Genomic DNA, 21,418 nt, shown 5'->3' with positions numbered 1-21,418 from the left:
GATCTGGGCTCAGGTCATGATCTCACCGTCCTGAGATGGAGCCCTGTGTCTGGCTCCGCACTGGGCGTGGAGCCTGCTTAAGGTTCTCTCTCTCCCTCTGCCCCTCCCCCATGCTCTCGCACTCACTCTCTCTCTCTCTCAAAAAAAAAAAAAAAAAAAAAAGAGGGCAGCAGGCAGCATTAATGCCAGTCTTCTCTATATAATGGGCATATCAGTAATTTTTACTTTCTAATTTTAGACCAAATACTTCCAAAATGTGGGAAAAAAAATTACATGTAAATGCATGCCAATCTTTAAAATAAAATCACGATCTTTGGAATAGAAAATTGTACTAGCCCTTCCCTCCCCCACCTTACCCATGAGAAAACTAAGTTACAGAAAAGATTCATTTTTATAAAATGAGTCACACCATATGTATACATGCGATCTGTTTTTATACACAAGACTCCACAGAGAAGTAAACTAGCACATGGGTATCAATGAGGCCTTTGGCTTCAGTTCCAATAACTTGGGAGGAGTGTGACCCTCAGGCAAATTAAAGCCTCTGTTTAAGGGTCTTAAGCCTCTGTTTCTCCATCTGTAAAATGGGAACGGTAAAAGAGTGTTCAGATTAAATAAAACAATTTTTTATTTATTTATTTATTTATTTTTTAATTTTTTTTTCAACGTTTTTTATTTATTTTTGGGACAGAGAGAGACAGAGCATGAACGGGGGAGGGGCAGAGAGAGAGGGAGACACAGAATCGGAAACAGGCTCCAGGCTCCGAGCCATCAGCCCAGAGCCTGACGCGGGGCTCGAACTCACGGACCGCGAGATCGTGACCTGGCTGAAGTCGGACGCTTAACCGACTGCGCCACCCAGGCGCCCCTAAATAAAACAATTTATGTAAGGCACTGAGCATGGTCCCTGGTATAGAACAAGCATTCCTTAAATGTTATCTGTGCTTGTAAGTATTTCCTCACATCAACAGAGATTCTTTTACACATGATTTTAAATAGCTAGATAAAATGAATATTCCACAACAGAACCATTTCATCACATCCACATCACTTGGAATTTTTTGCTGTTATAAACAATGCTACAATACATTATGATTTTATACACAGATACACAGCCTTTGACTGTCTCTCTGATTATCTCCTCAGTAAATAGTTTTAGAAGCGGTATTAGGGGTTAAATAGCATATGTACAATGTTCGAAAAAACAGTTTTCAAGCTCATTGTAGAAACCTTCTAAAACAGATGTATGCAGAAGAAAAGTGAAATTTTCTCCTGCTCCCCTCGAATCAACAGTTTAGAATGTATCCTTCCTTCCACTCGTTTTATTTGCATTTATCAACACACACAAACACATAAAACTGTTTCTGGTTTTTTTGTCTTAAATGAGATCATACTATACAGATTGCTTTGCAGTTTGTTTTTCACTTACTATTTCTTGGACTTCTCCCCATGCCTATCTATATAAGTCAGCAGGTACGCACACACGCATATGCTTTTTCCACATAGTACAGATATACCATCATCCACTTACTCATTCCTTTGATAGAAATTGAAGGGTTTTTTTGAGTTTTCACTATCAGAAACAATGCCATCTTGAAAAGCCTTTCCTATAAATCTTGTATACAAGTGCAACTCTATCTGTAGGGTACATTCTTAGAGGTGGAAGTGATGGCTCAAAGGAGGTGCCTGTTTACAATTTTGGAACTGTCTTGCCAATTCGCCCAATTTGCTAACGATGTATGAAGCATCCACCTTGAACTTTTGTCAAGACTGAACATCGTTTTTAATTTTTGTCCATCTGATTGATAGTAAAAAGGCATCTCAATGTTTTGATAATCACTTCAAGCTTTCCCCCCTCTGTTTCCCTTCTTCTGTTAACCAGTCATTCATACTTCTTTGCTCAAGCATTTTTCCTACTCACTTTATGAGTCATGGACAGTTACCACTTTCTCTCCTGTGTGTTGCAATATTTTCCCCCATCTCTGATCTGACTTTTAACTTAATTTTTAAATATATAAAGTTTTCTGTTTTGAGGTGTTGAATCTCTCAGTCTCTTAACTTTACAGTTCTGGGTTTTATACTTCCCAAGGAGGCCTTCCCCATTTCATCAGCATAAGAGCATCAGTCTCTGAAATCATTGCAGAAAATGAGGACAATAGCATATACAACACACATACTGTTCTCTGTTCCTCATACAAGGATCAAACTCTTTAGAAAAATGGACTGATACGAACAATAATTTCTCTGTATTTCCTAGCCATAATAAACGGTCAAGTATTTGGATCTTTCCCCTCCAAATCATATTAGTACACTAAGAAAACCTAGTTTATTTATTTTTTTTACTTTATTTTATTTTATGTTTTTTACTTTTTAAAATTTACATCCAAATTAGTTAGCATGTAGTGCAAAAATGATTTTAGGAGTAGATTCCTTATAGAAAACCTAGTTTATATATCTGAATCCATTCGTATCTACTGATTGCTTAGCTTTTCCACTCTCTGAGAAAGGAAGTAATGGGTGGAGGTAAGAGAATGTGACTTGAATGAAGGTTTCACAGAGGCATATGTGAGCTGGCCCTGGTAGACTTGACGGGCTAACCACAGAGACTCAGGGATTGAAAGTACATTCTAAGTGAGGGACAGAAGATCAGGAAAGGGAAGGAGGCAAGAAACCCAAGACCATGATGAAGATCTTCAAAGTCACAAGGTACTGCATTCCTGGCAGAGGCATGGTCCTGGATGGCCAACTGGCCACACTGAGGTTCCTTCTAGAGATGCCAACTTGCCTGCAGGCCCCATCAGATAACATTCCCCCATCCTACTCAACCACCATTGTGGATGTGACAGGGAAGGTCTTGAGCTGAAGGCAGCCTAGTGATAGACCAAGTCCAAAAGTTCCACCCAAGTGTGAGATTCTGATAACTGTTCAGTTGGTACAAGCATCAGCCACTGAAAATTCATACCTAGTGAAGCCATGAGGCAGCAGGGTCAGGAGCTCGGAGGGAGACCATGCCACTCAAATGACAGTGATGGAGCTCACCCACTTCACCTCCCTGGGCCTTGGGTTTTTTCACTGTAAACTGAGGGGACCCTCCTGGTCTTCAAGGAATTTTCCAGAAAGCTCTAAATTCTCTATGTCTATGGTTCTATGATTCAATATTCATGGAACAGAACCTAGAGTCTTATTTTCTCACTTCACCAAGAGAAATTCTTGGCAATTGCTCAAGTCAAGTACAGGAAACCAGAATACACTTGAACTGATGGATGTGTCTAAGGCAATTAAGTCAAAATATTTTTCTAATAATATTGAAACAGTTCATCTCACATTAAGAAATACTTCTAGACCTTGTCTTGCTTAGACCAGCTGTGGAAACATCCCTCACTTCTTCTGGACACAGGTGGAGAGTTCGCTGAGTCTCCAAAAGACGAGATGCAGATACTCAGCACTTGTGTGTGTGCCGTGGCAACGGAAAGCTTCACTCTCTTTTGGATTCAAATTATTCCTCCTCCAGGTTCCCACCTATCCTTACAGGGACACAACTCCATACCCTCTCACGACAAATGATCTCCCTCCTCCACTGCCTAGCGTTTTTGGTTTTGTTTTCAAATGGGAAGAGAGCAAGGTAAGAGAAAGGGAAGGGCTGGCCTAGTTTTTAAGATGAAACCACCATGTGTACCACCCTCTGTAAATCATTAACACTGCTATCCACTGCCTGTGAGGCGTCCCCACCCCCAGGCCCGCGAGTCACTCCCACTGCCATGGACCTCTCCATGGACCTCCATCCCACCTGCGGTGGGGGGTCGGGGGACGGACTTCTCCAGATCCCAGTCAGGAGGGATCTGAGCATGCAGACCTGGACTAGGACATTGCTGTTTCCAGGAAATTCCTGAATGAGCTCACTGATTTCTTAGTCAGATCTCCTAGTGGTGCGATTCCAGGCCTTGTCTCTCATCCAGGCCTCCAGTTTTGTCTCCCTCCTTTCTCCCTCTAAGCAGATGGCCCTGCCCCTAATTCACTGGGAAGGTGGTAGGAGTTGCCGTCTTGTCTCCCATACCCAATTATGCACACGAATCACTATTCTCATCCCTTGGCTAGAAATTCTTCTATCTGTTCCTCTCTAATCCACACCCACACACAGATCTTATCTAGGTCCAAAGAGGTCTAATTCTAAACCGAATGGATCCATTTGTCCCCTCATTCCTGCCCACCCAACCCAACCCCACACTAGGGACCACTGATTCTCCAACCACCAAGGATCCAACCCCAAAGGTCATCTCTGATGTTCCCTTCTTTATTCTCCAAACCTCTTTTCTTCCCCACATCCTCTTGACGGAGTTCTTTTATCACCTCACACCTCAACATTTCCTTCTGGCTTCATCCCCTGTCCCATCTCCACCCACATGGCATCCTGCCACCAGGCTTGTCTTCTTTAAACACTACTCTCATCACATCATTCTTCTGCTCAAAAACCTTTCTTGTTCTTGTGTCTCTTTGGCTTTCAGGGTCCAACATTACATGGCCACCCTCTCTCTCAACCTTATTTTCCGTTACTCTCCAACGTGTTCCCAACGTTCTGGTTGGGTTTGATGAACTATCTCCTCCTTCCCACCTCCATTCATGCAGCTCTCTGTATTGGAAATGCCTTGCCTTGTCAAGTGCTAGCATCCTCCATGAAGCCAGTGATACTTGAATTGAACCCCAGGCCTTCCTCCTAGACAACTCCAGCCTCCCAGCTGACCCCCTACAACATTTATGCCACACAAGTAATCAATAGAATGTGTATTCTCAACCAAGAGTAGTTGACTTTCAAAGGTTCATCAGTAAGTCAGTTGTGTGAAATTCAAAATCCATTTATCCTGAAGGAAAATACATGGGAAATAGGTTCTAGGCCATGAAATGTATGCAATCCACAGTGTAACTTAAGCGTGATACAAATGTACCTTTCCAACCACGCAGAAGATAACTCAAAAGAAAAACACATTCTGAATTCAGATAATTCCAGGACGAAGGCCTCTGTCCATACTCCAGAAAGAGACAATTCTAGAGAATGGGAAGCCAAAAGCCAGGGTATAAATCGAAACACTTCTCATGCATCTGCTCCAACCCGACCTCTAGAATCTGAACTCCAATTTCCAATCTAGCCCAAGGACAGGAGTCTGTTTTAACTCATGTGCAAAATTTTCTCATTCAATAGAAGCAAGACCCTGGAAAAATACAGAGGAATTGGACCTGTCTCTGCCCCTAGACACATAGGAGCCAGGTAGCCGTCAGAGGACATGCTTCCTCCTGGGGCACCTCCATGCAGCAGCAGAACTGCTTTGGTGACTTCCAAGCATTGCCATGGCAAAAGGCATCAGGGAGAACACGGGGAAAAAATATTTTTTACTGTTTATTTTGAGAGAGAGTATGAGTATGAGTGGGGGAGGGGCAGAGAGAGAGAGAGAGAGGGAGACACAGGATCTGATGCAGGCTCCCGGCTCTGAGCTGTCAGCACAGAGCCCGACACGGGGCTCGAACTCACAAACCACGAGATCACGACCTGAGTCAAAGTCAGATGTTTAACCGACTGAGCCACCCAGGCGCCCCAAGAACATGGGGAAATTTTAAATTTGTCCAGAGAATAGAGCAGGGCACACAGATAACTTCTAATTAGGAACTTGGTGGCCACTCCTCAGTGGGGATTAGGTTCTAAGGTCAGTGCAAAAAGCAACCAATAGCCAAGATTTCCCCACAAAGTACTGTATAAATGCTTCAGGTGACCTTGTGCAGTCACTGTTGTGCCAAGTCAAGTCTAAGAAACTTCAAGGCCAGCAAAAGGATGGAACTAAAGACAAGACTGAATGTGGCTGGCCGTTCACCCCACTCCACCCCCAGGAAGGCTAACAAAACTCTAATGCAGATGGGAAGTTCCAGAAGCTCCCGCTCGCCTGCAGCATTTGCTCTTGTTTTAATGTCAAGTCTCTGTGACCTTAATACACATTAATAGGTGTGCTGGGAAGATTAAGGTGGAAGGTGGGGAGTTTTCTGAAGTCAGAGAAACCTGGTTAAGAATTCAAACTCAAGCATTCCAGCTTCAGATCCCTGCTACACTGCTTACCAGTGTGTGACTGGACAAATTACTGCAAAAAGCCTCTGTTTCTTTTGGAGAAAAATGGAGGTAACAGTGCCTACTTCAGAAGGGCTGCTGGGAAAATTAAGAAATACCATTTAGCATATGTAAATTCTTAGTATCAGCATCCACAGCAGGCGGGGCACATCTTCTTTATCCTTGCCCATTGGGCCATGTTATCAAGGACCAAATGGTTGGTCTCCAGCCTCTCTAACCACCTAAACTAGAGACTGTCCTGTCTGACTTCAGGTTTAGTTCTGGCAACTGTGACCATTAAGAATTATAAACACAAGGGCAAAACAGAAATATGGAAAGGTCTATAAATTGTAGTGCAATATGAAAAAGCAGAAGTTGGGATGGTGAGCATTAAAACAAACAAACAAGAAAGAACATACAACTAACAGGATCCTAGGAGGCTACAGAGACTAAATATTAACAGTCGGTGCTTTACTGTGAGTTGTATTTTTTGCTTTTACTGCAGGGCTGGTTAAAAGGACCACTTTTAAAATGAAGGTGCTGAATGAGGTCTGTGGTTCCACCAACCTATTTTTTTCCGTCCCTTCCCCACTTTGGCCACATATTTTTGCCAGATTCTAGCAAATGATGTTTAACAGTGATTGGCTAATACTGTTTACTATTTTTCCATTTCAATGCTGATCTAAATTTTAACCAATAATCCACATTCATAAAGGGTTTACAATAACATTATGAAATCAAATCACTGACACAGGTGTAATGATGATAAGCATTGCTAAGTAAGCAAGAAACAATCAGTTGCTTAACTCTGATAGTCAAGGTCAACCTCATTCTAAAAGGTAGTGAGAGAACATTCAGTTTAAGGAGGGAGACCCGATACTACCTCTAATAACAATGTCTAGAGTTAGACCAATCCTGTCTCAGAAATTCTTATTATGTCACCTACAGCCAATCAGAACTTGGAATCAGCATGAAACCATACAGGCTTGCAATTCCAAACAGAAGAAAAGAAACTTGATGATTTGGGTAGCTTTTGTGTCCTCATCCTGGGTAATGCATAGTTTCTATTAAGCCTTTTGAAATGCTGAAAACGGCCCCCTGGCTCCCATGGGGTTTCTTAGCAGGTGTCAGGTTGGAACCACCAGCCTAGGTCAGCTCTACCTAGGAAACTGGTGGGACAGCCGATTAGCCAGCTCTAAGCACCTTCTTATTCCTAGTAATCAAAGGGCAAATGAATCTTAGGATTGGGCGGAGGGGAAATGTACCAGAAAATCTTAGGAAATGTGTTCATGCAAAAGACTCAACCACCCCTGCCCATCTCAGGGCTTATCATAATTGAGAAGGGGGGGATCAGGAGACAAATAATTTGAAAAAAATTCCCCGGTAATCACAGCCTATGTAGGTGAACACACATGCCCCCCAATATCTACCATGGAATTGAGACTCACTGGTCTAAATCAACTTAGAATATCAGGAACACATTATACTTACTAACTTACACACACACACATACACACACATGGGAAAGGGTGATGAAATCACCAGGAAGTCAATTGGAAATACAGTACCTGCCATTCCTAAGCACCAGTAACTAGTTGATCCAGTCTACATCTATGTTAGAAGGCACTGCCTTAGAAGCAACTGCTTTGTAAGAGGCGACTGCTCTGTACCTACAGTAAAAGGGCGGGGAGGTGTCTCTCTGTCAAGGTTAATCAGTGAACTACCTCAGACCTGTAACAGAGTATAAATTGTGAAATCAAGAGAGCCTCATTTCAGATGAGGAATCAGAGGTGGGCCACTGCTTCCATGGGCATAGGACACAACTGGACTGAGTTTTGCTCTTGATCTTTGATACACCTGACTGCACTGTTTGCCCCTTGAGTTGTGGCCTCATCTCCTGGGGCTGGTCCTAGTTTCCCCGCCCCCCCCAACCCGACCCCAACCCAGACCCTAGGTATAGAGCTGACCCCAGCCAGGGAGGGCCTCCACAGCTGTCCATTCCTGAAGGTCTGTTTCATTGCTGTCTCAAGGACCAAAAGCAAGACAGAAGGCAGCAATGAAGGGCAAATGAAAAAAACAAAAACAAAAACAACAAATGTGGATGCACAAAGTAACGAGAAAAAGCTGTTTCTTGGTAGATAAGGGGGAATAAGCACCAGGAGCGGTTCATAACCAGAAATACGAGTACACGGCTTAGAACCAAACTGCCTAATCTAATTCTGGAGGCACTATAAACCTGATGGCTGTACTGGGGCCCCATGTGACGTTTCAAAGAAGAGAATGCTGTAAAGTTGTGATCTTGATGTTCTTCTGCTCATGGGCCCAACAACTGCCTAGAAGCAGCTTCCTGCCCTTTCCAGATGATTAGCGCTGTGTTGTTGGGTTTCGCCCTCCAGCTTCTGTGGGTCCTCAGGGAGTACACTCGGCCAAAGCAAAATGCCAAAACAGAAGCAGCATTTTCCGGCCATCCATGTGTAATTAGGATACCATAAAGTCCCACAGCAAAAACTCAACACCCAAAAGCAGAGCCTGGGGCAGCTGAGACTAGCAGGGAAGTGCCGCATCTCGAGAGTGGCCTCGCCGGGACTGCATCTTCCGATCTGTCAAATGAGAGTCGTGATGGTGAAAGCCCAGCCCTCAAATTGCCAGGAGAAAGAATAAATGGGACAGCACTTCATAAACTGTGAAGCTTGGACACCGACAGCATAGAAATGTTATAATTAACCACAGGGCTCTCTCCCCACGGACAGGATGGAGTAAAGAACACCAACGGAATATTATTATTTCTTCTCAAAGACCTGTTTGGCAGTTACTTTATTAAAAAAAATTTTTAATGTTTATTTTTGAGAGAGAGAGAGAGAGAGAGAGCTGGGGATGGGCAGAGAGAGAGGAAGACACAGAACCCGAAGCAGGCTCCAGGCTCTGGGCTGTCAGCACAGCGCCCGACGTGGGGCTCAAACCCACAAACTGAGAGATCATGACCTGAACCGAAGTCAGACACTTAACCTACTGAGCCACCCACGTGCCCTGGCAGTTATTCTATTTAAATAAAGATGCCACATGGTTATCTTCAGAAAATAGAAGGGTTTTTTTCATCCAAAAACTTTATGCAGCCACTTTCTGAGCTGAGACGTTAACTTTTACACAGGCCTCAAGGCCTCAAGGCCTTACCAAGAAGATCTCGTTTAAGCCAAACAACTCGGAGAGGTAAGTACTATTATTCTTCTCACATTTTGCAGATGTGGGAAAAGGATGAAACTGGTTTAGGCAACTTACCAAGGCAACAAAACTACTGACTAGCAGAGCCAGGGCTCACGGTCCAAGGCCATGCTCTACACCTCTGCACTTACTGCCTCGCTCAGGTTATTTCCAAGGACAAATCAATCCATGGTCAACAGAAGCTCTCTACAGGTGCTCTGTGCTTCAATAAAGACTTACATCTATTCAACATTTATTGAGCACTGGCTGCACGCCAAGCCCATCACTGAAAGACAAAGACCTTCACACCGTCTGTCCAGGGAGAGCATCAACTCCAGGGGGAACCCTGAGTCTAAAGACACCTCAGGAAAGCAATGAAGAGTACTTTTTTTTTTTTAAGTTTATTTATTTATTTTTGAGAGAGGGAGAGAGAGCATGCACGCATGCACACACACACAAGCACGAGTGAGCGGGGGAAGGCAGATAGAGAATCCCAAGCAGGCTCTGCACTGAGAGTGCAGAGCCTGTGATGGGGCTCAAACCCATGAACCATGAGATCGTGACCTGAGCCGAAATCAAGAGCCAGATGCTCAACCGACTGAGCCACCCAGGTGCCCTGAAAAGTACTTTTTAAAAAGTCCCAGTACGGGATTCAGCATCCGACTCTTGATCTCAGCTCAGGTCTGGATCTCAGGGTTGTGAGTTCAAGCCCCAATCCACGCTTGGGGCTCCACGCTTGGTGTGAAATCTACCTTAAAAAACAAAACAAAGCAACTTGTAGTAATTCACAGAACAGACTATAAAATACTTAGTTGTATTGTTATAGGCCCCTCAAAGCCTGCTTGGGATGACAATCAACCTATTAAGGAAATATGCTCCGCATCGGGAAGACTTTCTTATAGTATAGTACACCACAGTTTACAGCAAAAAGAAATCCGGCAGGACCTAATCAGCCTTCAGCACTACGTGGTCTCCCCACCTCCCCTACTTTAGTGCTGTATATAAGTAAATGTTCTATTGCATGTACTAAAATTTTAAGAAAACCCTAAAAATACTGCACATCCCTTTTTGTGTGCTATGGGAACATATTTCCATCTTAGGGAAGTCAGTCACAATTAGCTGGGACTTCCCTGAGACAGTGAGAGGCTACATCAGATGAGGCTGTGTAGCAAATGTTCCATCCACGTTATTGATTACCTGGTGACTTTATTGATATCTGTCTTCCCTTTTATACTAGCCATCTCAGGCAGCTGCTACCACAGATTTTCCCTATGTAAACTACCCCACAAAATGTTCATCTAAATGTCTCCAGGGACTACCATATGGAAACTGACTTCAAAAACAACATCCAAAGACAAGCTCTTATTTTCTTCTCAATTTATTACGTCTATAAAACAAGAATTTGGAGTTGATTGTAGATCTAAGGCTCTCTCTTTTATTTTAAATGTTTATTTCATTTATTTTTGAGAGAGAGAGAGAGAGAGAGGGAGAGAGAGCGCACGCGAGTGAGCGCAAGCAGGGGAAGGGCAGAGAGAGAGAGAGGGAGACGAGGATCCAAAGCAGGCTCCATGCTAACAGCAGAGAGCCTGATGCGGGGCTCGAATTCACGAACTGTGAGATCATGACCTGAAGTCAGATGCTTAACCAACTGAGCCGCTCAGGCGCCCTAAGGCTCTCCTGACTTCACAATTTATGCACTGTTACAGGTCTGTTTGCACAAACATTTTAATTTCAGCCAAACCTTTCTAGCTGCACATGTGGGATTTAAGCTCTAAGAGCAGAGACCACAATTTAGCATTCAGTACTTGCCATTTGTATCCTGCCTTACAATGTGCAAAGCAGTACTGGAATAGCCCTCAGGGAGCTTAGAGAAGGGCTGTGAGAGATATCATCGAATAATCAACACAAGAGCTCTGAAGTAACATGAAGGGTACCAGGAGGGCACAGCCTGTAGGGAAACCTAATCAGTTTGAGGATCAGTCACGGAAGGGTCCCTGGAGCAAGTGGGAATTGGGCTGACATCTCAAGGATGAGTCTGAGTTGGCCAGGACTGTAATGTGGGCAGTCCAGAAGGGAGCATGGCATGAGCAAGGGACCTGAGGCAGGAGCACAACCTAACAGAGGAATACAAAGAAGCCCCTTGGATGTGGGTACAGTGGACACAGCATGAGACTGGAAAGGTAGGCAGGGACCTGAGGCAGGAGCACAACCTAACAGAGGAATACAAAGAAGCCCCTTGAATGTGGGTACAGTGGACACAGCATGAGACTGGAAAGGTAGGCAGGGACCAGGTCATGCAGGACTTTGAAGGCCACATCAAGAGCAATGAGGAACAGCTGAAGGGTCACTGTATGTTGTCTAGAGGCAGGTATGGAGGTGATCAGATGCACGTTCTGAAAAGCTCACTCGGTGCAGTGTGAAAACAGACTGGAAAGGGACAAGAAGGGACTCAGAAAGGTCAGTTACACCCTTACATTTTAGGTGAAAGGTGACAGTAGCCCAGACAAGGGAGGTGGCTGTGGAGATGAGACAAGGGGCCTGAGAGAGAGAAGATGAAATGGGTGGGATTTGGTGGGTGGGCTAGGGAAGGAGGAAGAAGGTATTTCCAAGGACAAGCCTTAGGCTTACAAGAGAGACAGTGGTCAGTGGTCCCATTTATCATGTCTGGGAATAAGAGAAGGATCAGGTTTAGGCGGAACGGAGTAGGTGCAGTTTGGAACATCGTTTTTTAATGTTTATTTATTTATTTTGAGAGAGAGAGAGAGAGTGCAAGCAAGTGGGGAAGAGGCAAAGAGAGAGGGGGGAAAAGAGAGAGAACCCCAAGCAGGCTCCATGCTGTCAGCGCAGAGCCCAGCACAGGGGTCGATCCCATGAACCATGAGATCATGACCTGAGCCAAAATCAAAAGTCGGACACTTAACCGACTGAGCCACCCAGGCACCCCCAATTTGGGACATCTTGAGTCTGACACTTGGTGGCCTCCAAAGGTAAGTGTCAGAAAGGTGTTGAAAGTTCTGATTCAATAACTAATACTATTACACATCCACCCAGAAGGGAGACTAATCATTCTTTACAAATACCCAAAACCAGTAGAAAGAGAATTCGTTGAATGACAAAGTATTTTCTTGAAGTGACCTCTAACGATACTGTGCAGGTAACATATGTAATAAAACCATTTCAGAAATGTCTGCCTAGGGGCGCCTGGGTGGCGCAGTCGGTTAAGCGTCCGACTTCAGCCAGGTCACGATCTCGCGGTCCGTGAGTTCGAGCCCCGCGTCAGGCTCTGGGCTGATGGCTCGGAGCCTGGAGCCTGTTTCCAATTCTGTGTGTCTCCCTCTCTCTCTGCCCCTTCCCCGTTCATGCTCTGTCTCTCTCTGTCCCAAAAATAAATAAAAAACGTTGAAAAAAAAATTAAAAAAAAAAAAAAAAAAGAAATGTCTGCCTACGTTCAACTTTTTGGAACGTCTTTCAGAGAAATTGAATGCCATCTACTATTCTACACATGCAAAAAAAATCTTCAACTTTTGGGACCCTAATTTAAACCAGGCAGCAAACAAGAAATTTCAAAATGGAGCAGGAAAAATAAGTTTCCTAAAATGAGGAGTTGGCCGGGGGAGGTGGGGGGAGGGCAGGGGGAGATCTTGGCATCACCCAGACAGCTCACTTGGCATGCACTAATTCACTCAAAGTTCTGAGTTATGGAAAACAAACTTTGAATGAAGATTTAAGTCCCAGAGACATCAAGACACTCCTCATTCCATCTTTGTGGCCCTAAGAGGCTGGAATTGTGTTTTCATTTCAAATGAGGAATGGGAGACAGAGAAACTGAGAAACTTGCCTAAGGCATCATTGCCAGTAAGGGCAGAAATGCAAAGCAAACAGGTCTAGGCGACTCCCTTTACCAATGCCCACCACCACCAGGAAGAGGAAGAAGCAGCTATTTCCTTGGCACTGATCCTCTGCTATAGAGGTTGAAAATTGGGACGTTTGTTTTGGAAGGTGTTTTCTGTTATCACCTGTAGTTCAGCAATTACATTCTTAGCCTCGAGATAACCTTAATTTTTAAAGAGTTTTCTTTGTCAATTCAATTGTCTCTGTTTCAGCTTCTTAAAGGGTTTTTGCCTGGTTGGACATATAAATCACACCCAAGGGGTGCCCGAGGGGCTCAGTTGGTTGAGCGTCTGACTCTTGATTTTGGCTCAGATCAAGATCCCAGGGTTGTGGGATTGAGCCCCACGTTGGGCTATTCACTAGGCATGGAGTCTGCTTAAGATTCTCTCTCTCTGCGCCGCTCCCCCCCCCCCCGACTGCTCGTGCTCTCTTGCTCCCATACACAAACAAACAAACAAATCACACCCAAAAATGCTTTATAAGGTTGAGTTGTGATTGCTTATAAAATTTGGATCCAAATGTAAACTCAGATCTGGAAAAAACAAATGTTTGTTTTTCATCAAATGCCTACTGCATGTTTCCAGCCAAAATCCACTGAAACTATGGTGAATAAGCCGCCTCTAACTTACAGAACAATTTTTCAAAAACCACTTATTCTTAAGCCAAACTCAGAACTTTTTTCCCTGAAGAAGAAACGCTATCACGTACATTCCTTGCTAGGCCACAAAGCTTAATACCTCAGTCAACCAAGGATCCTGTATGTTAACAGGAAATATTACATAGTCCTTACAAAGAGTGTGTAAATTATATAGAAATGGGGAATATGCAAGTGAAATCATGATAAATGAGGAAAAAAACACAAACTAATACACACACTGATTACACAACGTTTATAAAGGTAAGCGTGTCGATATGCTAGAGAGAGTTTAATTTTCCTCTGTATCGCCACCTACACATACACATGTATGTCAGTATATGTATATAATGCATGTGTGGATGTGTGTATAAAGGTCTTTGTCAACAAATGCTTACGGTCTATTAGCCCTCCAAATATCTTGAAGCACTGCTCAACTTGGAACTGCTGCCCACGGTCCAGCCGCCAACACCCAGCCCTGACATAGACTCTCAGGTGGGTTGCTGGCTCAGGGACCTGGCAAAGTGGCTGAGGGGACACTGAAGAGGAGGAGGGCAGAGCAGGAGTTACAGAGGGAAGAGGGGAGCAAGGGAGAGGTGGCCTCAGGGAGCTGAGGCAGGCGCCTGCCAGGGTGGTAAGAGCATGCTTTTCCAACTCAGATGGGGAGCAAACCCCAGCTCAGCCCCTCACCAGCTGTGTGACCTCAAGTTAGGTACATAATATTTTCGAGCTTCAGTTTTTTATCTACAAAATGGGAAGAATAAAGTCTACCTCACAGCAGCTGTGTGGGGATGAAAGGAGTTCCACATAAGCCCTTACACAGGCTTCTCCTTGGAGGACTAGCCCCCTTCCTCCCTTCGCAGGTGTCGTCACTGTCCTGGTCTGCAAAGAGGTGGCAATAACAACAGGATGTTGTACGGATGAAAGGAAGATGTATGGTACTGGGTCTGTCCATTTGGCCCTTATGCAGATACTGGTTATTAAGACATCACTCATTTTTTTTTTTTTTAAGACATCGCTCATTTGTCAAGTTAAAATTTATCGGAAATGTTTGCTCATCTTAGGGAACACTCGCAGAACAAGTTATTTGTGATCCAAGGTTTTACTATATACTATTTCCTAGAAGATTGATTTTGTCAATGAAATCAAATGACATTCAATTAAAAATGACATTCAGGAGGGACACCTGGGTGGCTCAGTCGGTAGAGCCTCCGACTTTGGCTCAGGTCACGATCTCGCAGTATACGAGTTTGAGCCCACATCGGGCTCACTGCTGTCAGCACAGAGCCTGCTTCAGATTCTCTGTCCCCCTCTTTCTCTGTCCCTCTCTTGCTTGTGCTCTCTCTCTCTCAAAAATAAATAGAGCATTAAAAAAAAAAATGACATTCAGGAAAGGGGCACCTCAGTGGCTCAGTTGGTTAAGCATCCAACTCTTGATTTCGGCTCAGGTCATGATCTCACCATTCATGAGTTCGAGCCCCATGAGTTCTATGCTGACAGCGCAGAGCCTGCTTGGGATTCTCTCTCTCCCTCTCTCTCTCTGCCCCTTCAAAAAAAACTACATTGGGGGGGGGGGAATAGCCTTAGGCCAATAGCTATAACCCGTCACCCTGTACCCAGGTCCTTGTATCTGGAACTCATGGCCAGTCTCAGGTCAGTTGGCCTTTGGATGTGGGGACCCTTCCAAGGAAAGCATTCAGGTTGTCAGACTTTGTGGAGTAACAAGTGAAGAGTCAGTTTGTTCATTTTAAAGACCGCCAGGCATGCGTAACATCAGAAAACCAGGCTTGGTGGCCAAAAGCTCAAAGCCAACCCGAGAGCAGGGAGATGCTTGGTGGGCTTTGAACCACCAAGACGACAGCCAGAGGCAACTTTATTTCTCCTCCTGTTCTTGCCACAGGAAAAGTGATAGTAAGCAAAAGAGGTTACCAAGCAGATAAGGTCAGTCATTCTCTCAAAAGGTCATGGATACCAAAGTCCCAACTCCTCAAAAATCCTTCAAATTAATCAGTCAAAATCTCTGCAAAGAAGGGGCCCCTGGGTAGCTCAGTCAGTTAAGCATTGACTTTTAATCTCGGCTCAGGACATGATCTCATGGTTTGTGAGATTAGGCCCCTCATTGGGCTCTGTGCTGACAGTGTAGAGCCTGCTTGGGATTCTCCCTCTCCCTGTCTCTCTGCCCCTCTCCTGCTCATGTTCTCTCCCTCTCTCTCTCAAAACAAACAAATAAACTTAAAAAAAAATCTCTACAAAGAAGCCTCACTGAATTCCACGGCCCGAAAGACGAGTGTTACTCCCCAAAATTATTAACAGCAGGACTCAACTCTAATGTCTCCTCCGGACAAAGACTCTCCTAACAACCTTATCCTTAAAGCACGGCCTCCCTACCTCCTGGTTCTCTTTATTTTAAAGAACAATATTACTACCTAACATTGTGTTATATGGCTACTTACTTGCTACCTCTCAGCCCACAGAATACATGCTCTATGAGGGCAGAAACTTAGTTTATTCACTGCTGTGTTCCCAATGTTGTGCATAGTAGGCACTTAAATATTTATTGGTTGAATGAATGAATGAACACTGCACTTAATACCTAAGTAACCTGTTTATGTCCTTTTCAGAAAATTCCATACAGTACAGAAAATAAATATATCGTTTACAGTCTAGTATATTTTTAGCAACTGGGCATCGGGTTTTAGCTCCAGAATGTAACATATTATAAATATATTATAACACTTGCTAGGAGAAAGTGAGATCTAGCTTTATACCCGGATCATCTCTACTGGGCAGTATCCTTTGCAGGAGCACAAGCCTTCCTAATGCAGACTGTGAACACGGTACCTCTCCTTTCCAGGGAACCAATGTATAATGTTGTTTCTGCTGGGAAAATGCATTTCCTTTAGGAAACTGAAATTCCAAGCCAGCCGTTAACAAAGAAAAGGATCCTGGGGCGTCTGGGTGGCTCAGTCTGTTAAGTGTCTGACTCTTGATTTTGGCTCAGGTCATGATCTCACGGTTCGGTTCGTGGGTTTGAGCCCCGCGTCGGGCTCTACGTACTCTCGCTCTCTCACTCTTTCTCTCTCTCTCTCTCTCGCTCTCGCTCTCTCATTGCCCCTCCCCTTCTTGCTCTCTCTCTCAAAAATAAATTAAAAAAAAAAAAAAAGAAAAGGATCCTTCAAGAGAAGGGGGGAATACCCCTGGGTGGCAGTGACTTCTTAGATCTTGATGGCTTAAATAAAAGCTCCTCTGCAAGTCGCCATCCACCAGGGGTCCACAAGTGGAAATCGCAGAGCTGTTGCCACCAACAGGACTCCAAGGTCTACACCTGTGCTCCCAGGCCTGCCTTTGGACCAGAAGCTGCCACCCTCGGCTTGCCTCACATGCCAGGCCCGTTGGAAGTGGAGCAGAGGCCCTGAGAGCAGGATGCAGATCTAATACATGTAGTTTGTATAAGGCACTTTCTTTAAAATATATATATATTCTCGGGGTGCCTGGGTGGCTCAGTTTGCGAAGCGGCCAACTCTTGGTTTTGGCTCAGGTCATGATCTCACAGTTTGTGAGTTCAAGCCCCACGTTGGCGCTCTGTGCTGACAGTGCGGAGGCTGCTTGGGACTCTCTCTCTCTGCCCCCACCCCCGCTTGTTCATTTTCTCTCTCTCTAAATAAATAGACTTTAAAATACATATTTTTAAGTCTATTTTTTAAAATCTATTTATATATATATGTGTACATATATTCTCAAATGGTAGAACTCTGAAGTCATGTTGTGCATAATAAAGTACGCAATATCTCCTTCACAACTAATATAACAAGCAATTCATCTCCCATTAATTTTAGGCTCTTAAAACCCACTTGGTCAAAGGCTGCGTCAGTCGTTTCACTCTAAGGGGAAAAGCATATGAGTAACCAGGGAAATAAATGCAGAGTCGGTACTGCTTTTTCATATACACATAATAAATAACTGCACCTAAACAAAAAGATCTCCAAAAAGTCCCTCACAGAAAACACTGGCCCCAGCTTTTGAGGGGACTGAGGAGTTGCACCTTCTGGAAGCACTACTCTCAACATCTGTACAACTCTCTCAAAATCAGCCTGGCCGCACGCTCCAGCCCTGCTAAATCTTACTGTCCAACAAGCCACAAAGCACACTCCCAAGCGAGCGCCTCTACCTGCCAATGAAAAATGCCAGCTCCTTCCTAACGTTCTCTTCAAAACCTTGCATCGTATTATTTTACGTCAAGGGTTTTTTGGATTTTTTCTAACGTCTATTTATTTTTGAGAGACAGAGAGACAGAATGTGAAGCGGGGAGAGGCAGAGAGACGGAGTCACAGAATCCGAAGCAGGCTCCGGGTTCTGAGCTGTCAGCACAGAGCCTGATGTGGGGCTCGAGCTCACAAAGCACAAGACCGTGACCTGAGCCGAAGTCAGACGCTTAGCTGACTGAGCCACCCAGGCGCCCCGTCAAGGGTTCTTAACATCTACATGCAAAATTTGGTCTGTGTGTACATGTGTTTTCTAGGGAGACGGTGCATAGTGTTCAGAGGTTGAAGCGGTGTATTTTCCAAAAGTGAAGACACCACTCTTTCAAGGGGTTCCAGAACTTTATCTGTTATTTTGGGAAACCAAAGTTTCTCAGACCACCTCTGGTGAGCGACGTTTCTATCAAGTTGGGCACTATTTCAGATCAGACACGTTTTCCCAGGAAAAATACCAGGAAGCCAAAGTCCTAGCTGCAACACTTGTTCTGGGGGTGTGGATCCCTGGCATTTCTGGGGTGCCCAACAAGAACCCGTTGGGCCTCACAGTAAGGTAAATCAAGATGGCGAGTCAATGTGAGGTCTGCGCTTAGGGTGTTGATTCTTGAATTTGCTTTGGACTCTTGGATGTTGGCATTTTCCACCGCGGGGCTTCGATACTTCATGATAACTTACTATTTTTTCCTCAGAGACGCGTTATTTTATCCCGCTTCATAAGAAAGGCCAAAATTAACGTGGGGTCAGCTGTGCTTCGGTGTATCACTCAAAATGCAGGGCACAGCTCCACAGAAACTTTCCTTCAAGGCAAGTCTTTTCTTTGAGCACTTCTCCATCAAACGTAACCCTTAAGGCACTGTTCCCACCATTCTCTGCCTCCGTCAAGAAACTATGTCCTAGGTATTTAAAAAAATTTTTTTCAATATCCTGTAACGATGCAAACATGCACATTCCCCCTCCCATTTTTTAAAAATTGACTTTCCATTTTTGTTTTAACGAACCACTGCTCTCTAGGAGCTTTTTCTAACATGGAAATTTAAATATCATACAAATAAATTTAAATATCCTTCAGATTACACGAACTCTCCACTTCCACCAACCCCAGCTGCCAGACCTGCTGTGATCACACATCCTTTGTTTCTACAAACCATGTAACAAAGTGACCTTGTTACTCTGAAAATCTCACTTTCATTTCAAGTCCACCCAGTTACCAATCTTCTTTCACACATGCGGCAATTCTCGGTCTCTCTTCGAAAATGTGGCCGAAGGTATAATAAAAGAGAGGCTAAAAAAAACCCCTGTTCCCTGCTTGTTCTCCTGGACCACAATCTTCCTCTGTCATTTCCTTTACACCAAAAGGTACCACTGTATTTGGAAAATAATCAGTTTTGGAAAAAGGTACCTCTACACTATTATTTCCAGAACAACAAGATGTACAGAAGGAGAAATTACAATCTGCTGAGAAAATTGCAAAATAATTTCCAACGCTATTTGCTATAATTTGACAATTCTATCTTAAGAGTCTAAGAACTGTATCATCGTGAGATGTCTCAAAGCCATTATCCTAATTGAAATCTACTCAAATGGAATAGTTGCTTTTCAAGTCACATGAAGGTACATATAGACCAGAGATCCTCCCTATTAAGTCAAGGGATGGTTATACCTATAAAGTACGTCACCAAAGCAGTAAAGATCTTAGCTTCAAAATATCTTAATCATTTATCTTGATCTGTGCACGCACCAATCTAGAGAACTTCAAATGTTGACATACACACAAAATGAAGTATTGAACAATGCTCCTTTAAAAAAAATCAAAGTCAGGAAATGCAGACATGTTCTATTCATCTATCTGGTTTTCACTCCCAAGTTTTTGTTCTCCACACATTTTTATTGTTTTCTTTTAAACACACTGGACTTTTAGGGCGCCTGGGTGGCTCGGTTGGTTAAGCGTCTGACTTCGGCTTAGGTCATGATCTCGCGGTTCGTGAGTTCGAGCCCTGCATCAGTCTTTGTGCTGACAGCTCAGAGCCTGGGGCCTGCTTCTGATTCTGTGTCTCCCTCTCTCTCTGCTCCTCGCCTGCTTGCACTCTATCTCTCTCTCTCTTTCTCAAAAATAAATAAACAGTAAGAAAAATTAATTATAAACACACTGGACTTTTCACTTCTCTGTGTTCACCGAAGAGAAAAGTGGAATGGATAATCCCAAACAACTGACTTGGGAACGCACTGCATTTTTCAGTAGCTTCCCATTAAAATGGGTCTGTGTGGGAGGAACATAAACCAAGCAGACTGGAGTGGGAAGAGAGCCCCTGGGCACAACAGGGAGCAAAGGGAAACCAGCTAAAGGCTTAAAGACCAGCAAGAAATAATCTACTCAGATAACTGAGAGCCGATGCCATAACTTTCTCTGTTATTTAAAATCCACAGTGCTGACTCTTCATTAATTTTGGATGAATTTCACGGTAGGTTTTTTGTAATTACCAACAGCTTGCATTACTAGCTCATGAGATGGCTCTATCAATTCAGAGATCTGGTTTCCTAAGCAGAGCCTCCTGGATCACATGCCCACCTCCATGTGAAGGTTAATGCTGCCAAGGGGCTAATGAATCCTCAGAAGCAGCAAGAGTAGGAGACCTTCCTCCCAAACCGTTTCAGGGCCGGACCCCTGACTCCCCAGAGCACAGGGGAAGAAATTCGGAGAGGGGAAGAAGCTTAAGCTACGCAAGGTAGAAAATGATCACCTTTTACTGCAGTTTAAATTTCTGCTTGTTGCAATAATGCACATTTGTCGCCGATGCTCTCTTGTATGTTGGCCTGCCTCTGGAAGAACAGTCTTTCTGAAAGCAATAACTTCTGTCTTTTCTGCCTCTGGCAACATTGGAATAAGGAATATAAAACAGAATCCTACTTTCATGAGCACAGCTTGCCATCACAGGATACATATGAGGTCCACAAAGAAAGGTAGGAGCCTGTGACAGCAATGGCATATGTGTGTTCCTGGCCAGTCAGAGGCCACCAGAGCAGATGGCTGACTTCTGGGATAGAAGGGGGTGAGCTGAGACCCCCGGCATCCCAGGTAGGAGCAGGCTCCACCGTCCAGAACCACACGACTGGAAGGACCAGCCTCTGGGTTCTCTGTCTAGTTCAGGTCCCCCTTTCTGGCTGCAGATAAGAATTACCAGACCTAACAGAAAAGTCAGTGACAGGGAACAGATTAACTTAGAACTCATTAAGAAAAAAAAAGGTGGGGGGAGGAGGAAAGGGAGGAAAATGAGGTGATGTAAGAGATAAACCCAAGAAAAATGAAAAGAGAGGCTTATGAGAAGTTAGGGAACAGTCAGGACACTGACCAAAAAA

At 44.1% G+C, this 21,418-nt stretch overlaps 1 protein-coding gene and 1 long non-coding RNA gene across 7 annotated transcripts in view; one reads left to right on the top strand and one right to left on the bottom strand.

Moving 5' to 3' along the window:
- Window positions 1-21,418, bottom strand: part of TEX2 (testis expressed 2) — a 105,213-nt gene that overhangs the window by 69,767 nt on the left and 14,028 nt on the right. Inside the window, exon 1 of one of the 6 annotated variants that reach the window (XM_058704990.1) lies at window positions 2,963-3,085. The exons of the other annotated variants lie outside the window; for them this stretch is intronic. The gene's annotated coding sequence lies outside the window, so the exon portion shown is untranslated. Of the gene's footprint in view, window positions 1-2,962; window positions 3,086-21,418 lie in introns of those variants that run through there. 6 annotated transcript variants of the gene reach the window in all.
- Window positions 3,232-10,690, top strand: LOC131498111 (uncharacterized). Its single transcript, XR_009255288.1, has 2 exons — window positions 3,232-3,622; window positions 10,521-10,690. It is a non-coding gene; the product is annotated as an uncharacterized LOC131498111 (long non-coding RNA).

Source organism: Neofelis nebulosa, chromosome 16, assembly GCF_028018385.1.
Source record: "Neofelis nebulosa isolate mNeoNeb1 chromosome 16, mNeoNeb1.pri, whole genome shotgun sequence".
NCBI classification, from domain to species: domain Eukaryota; kingdom Metazoa; phylum Chordata; class Mammalia; order Carnivora; family Felidae; genus Neofelis; species Neofelis nebulosa.
The sequence above is the reverse complement of the archived record's forward strand: the minus strand, read 5'-3'. Positions and strand labels throughout refer to the sequence as shown.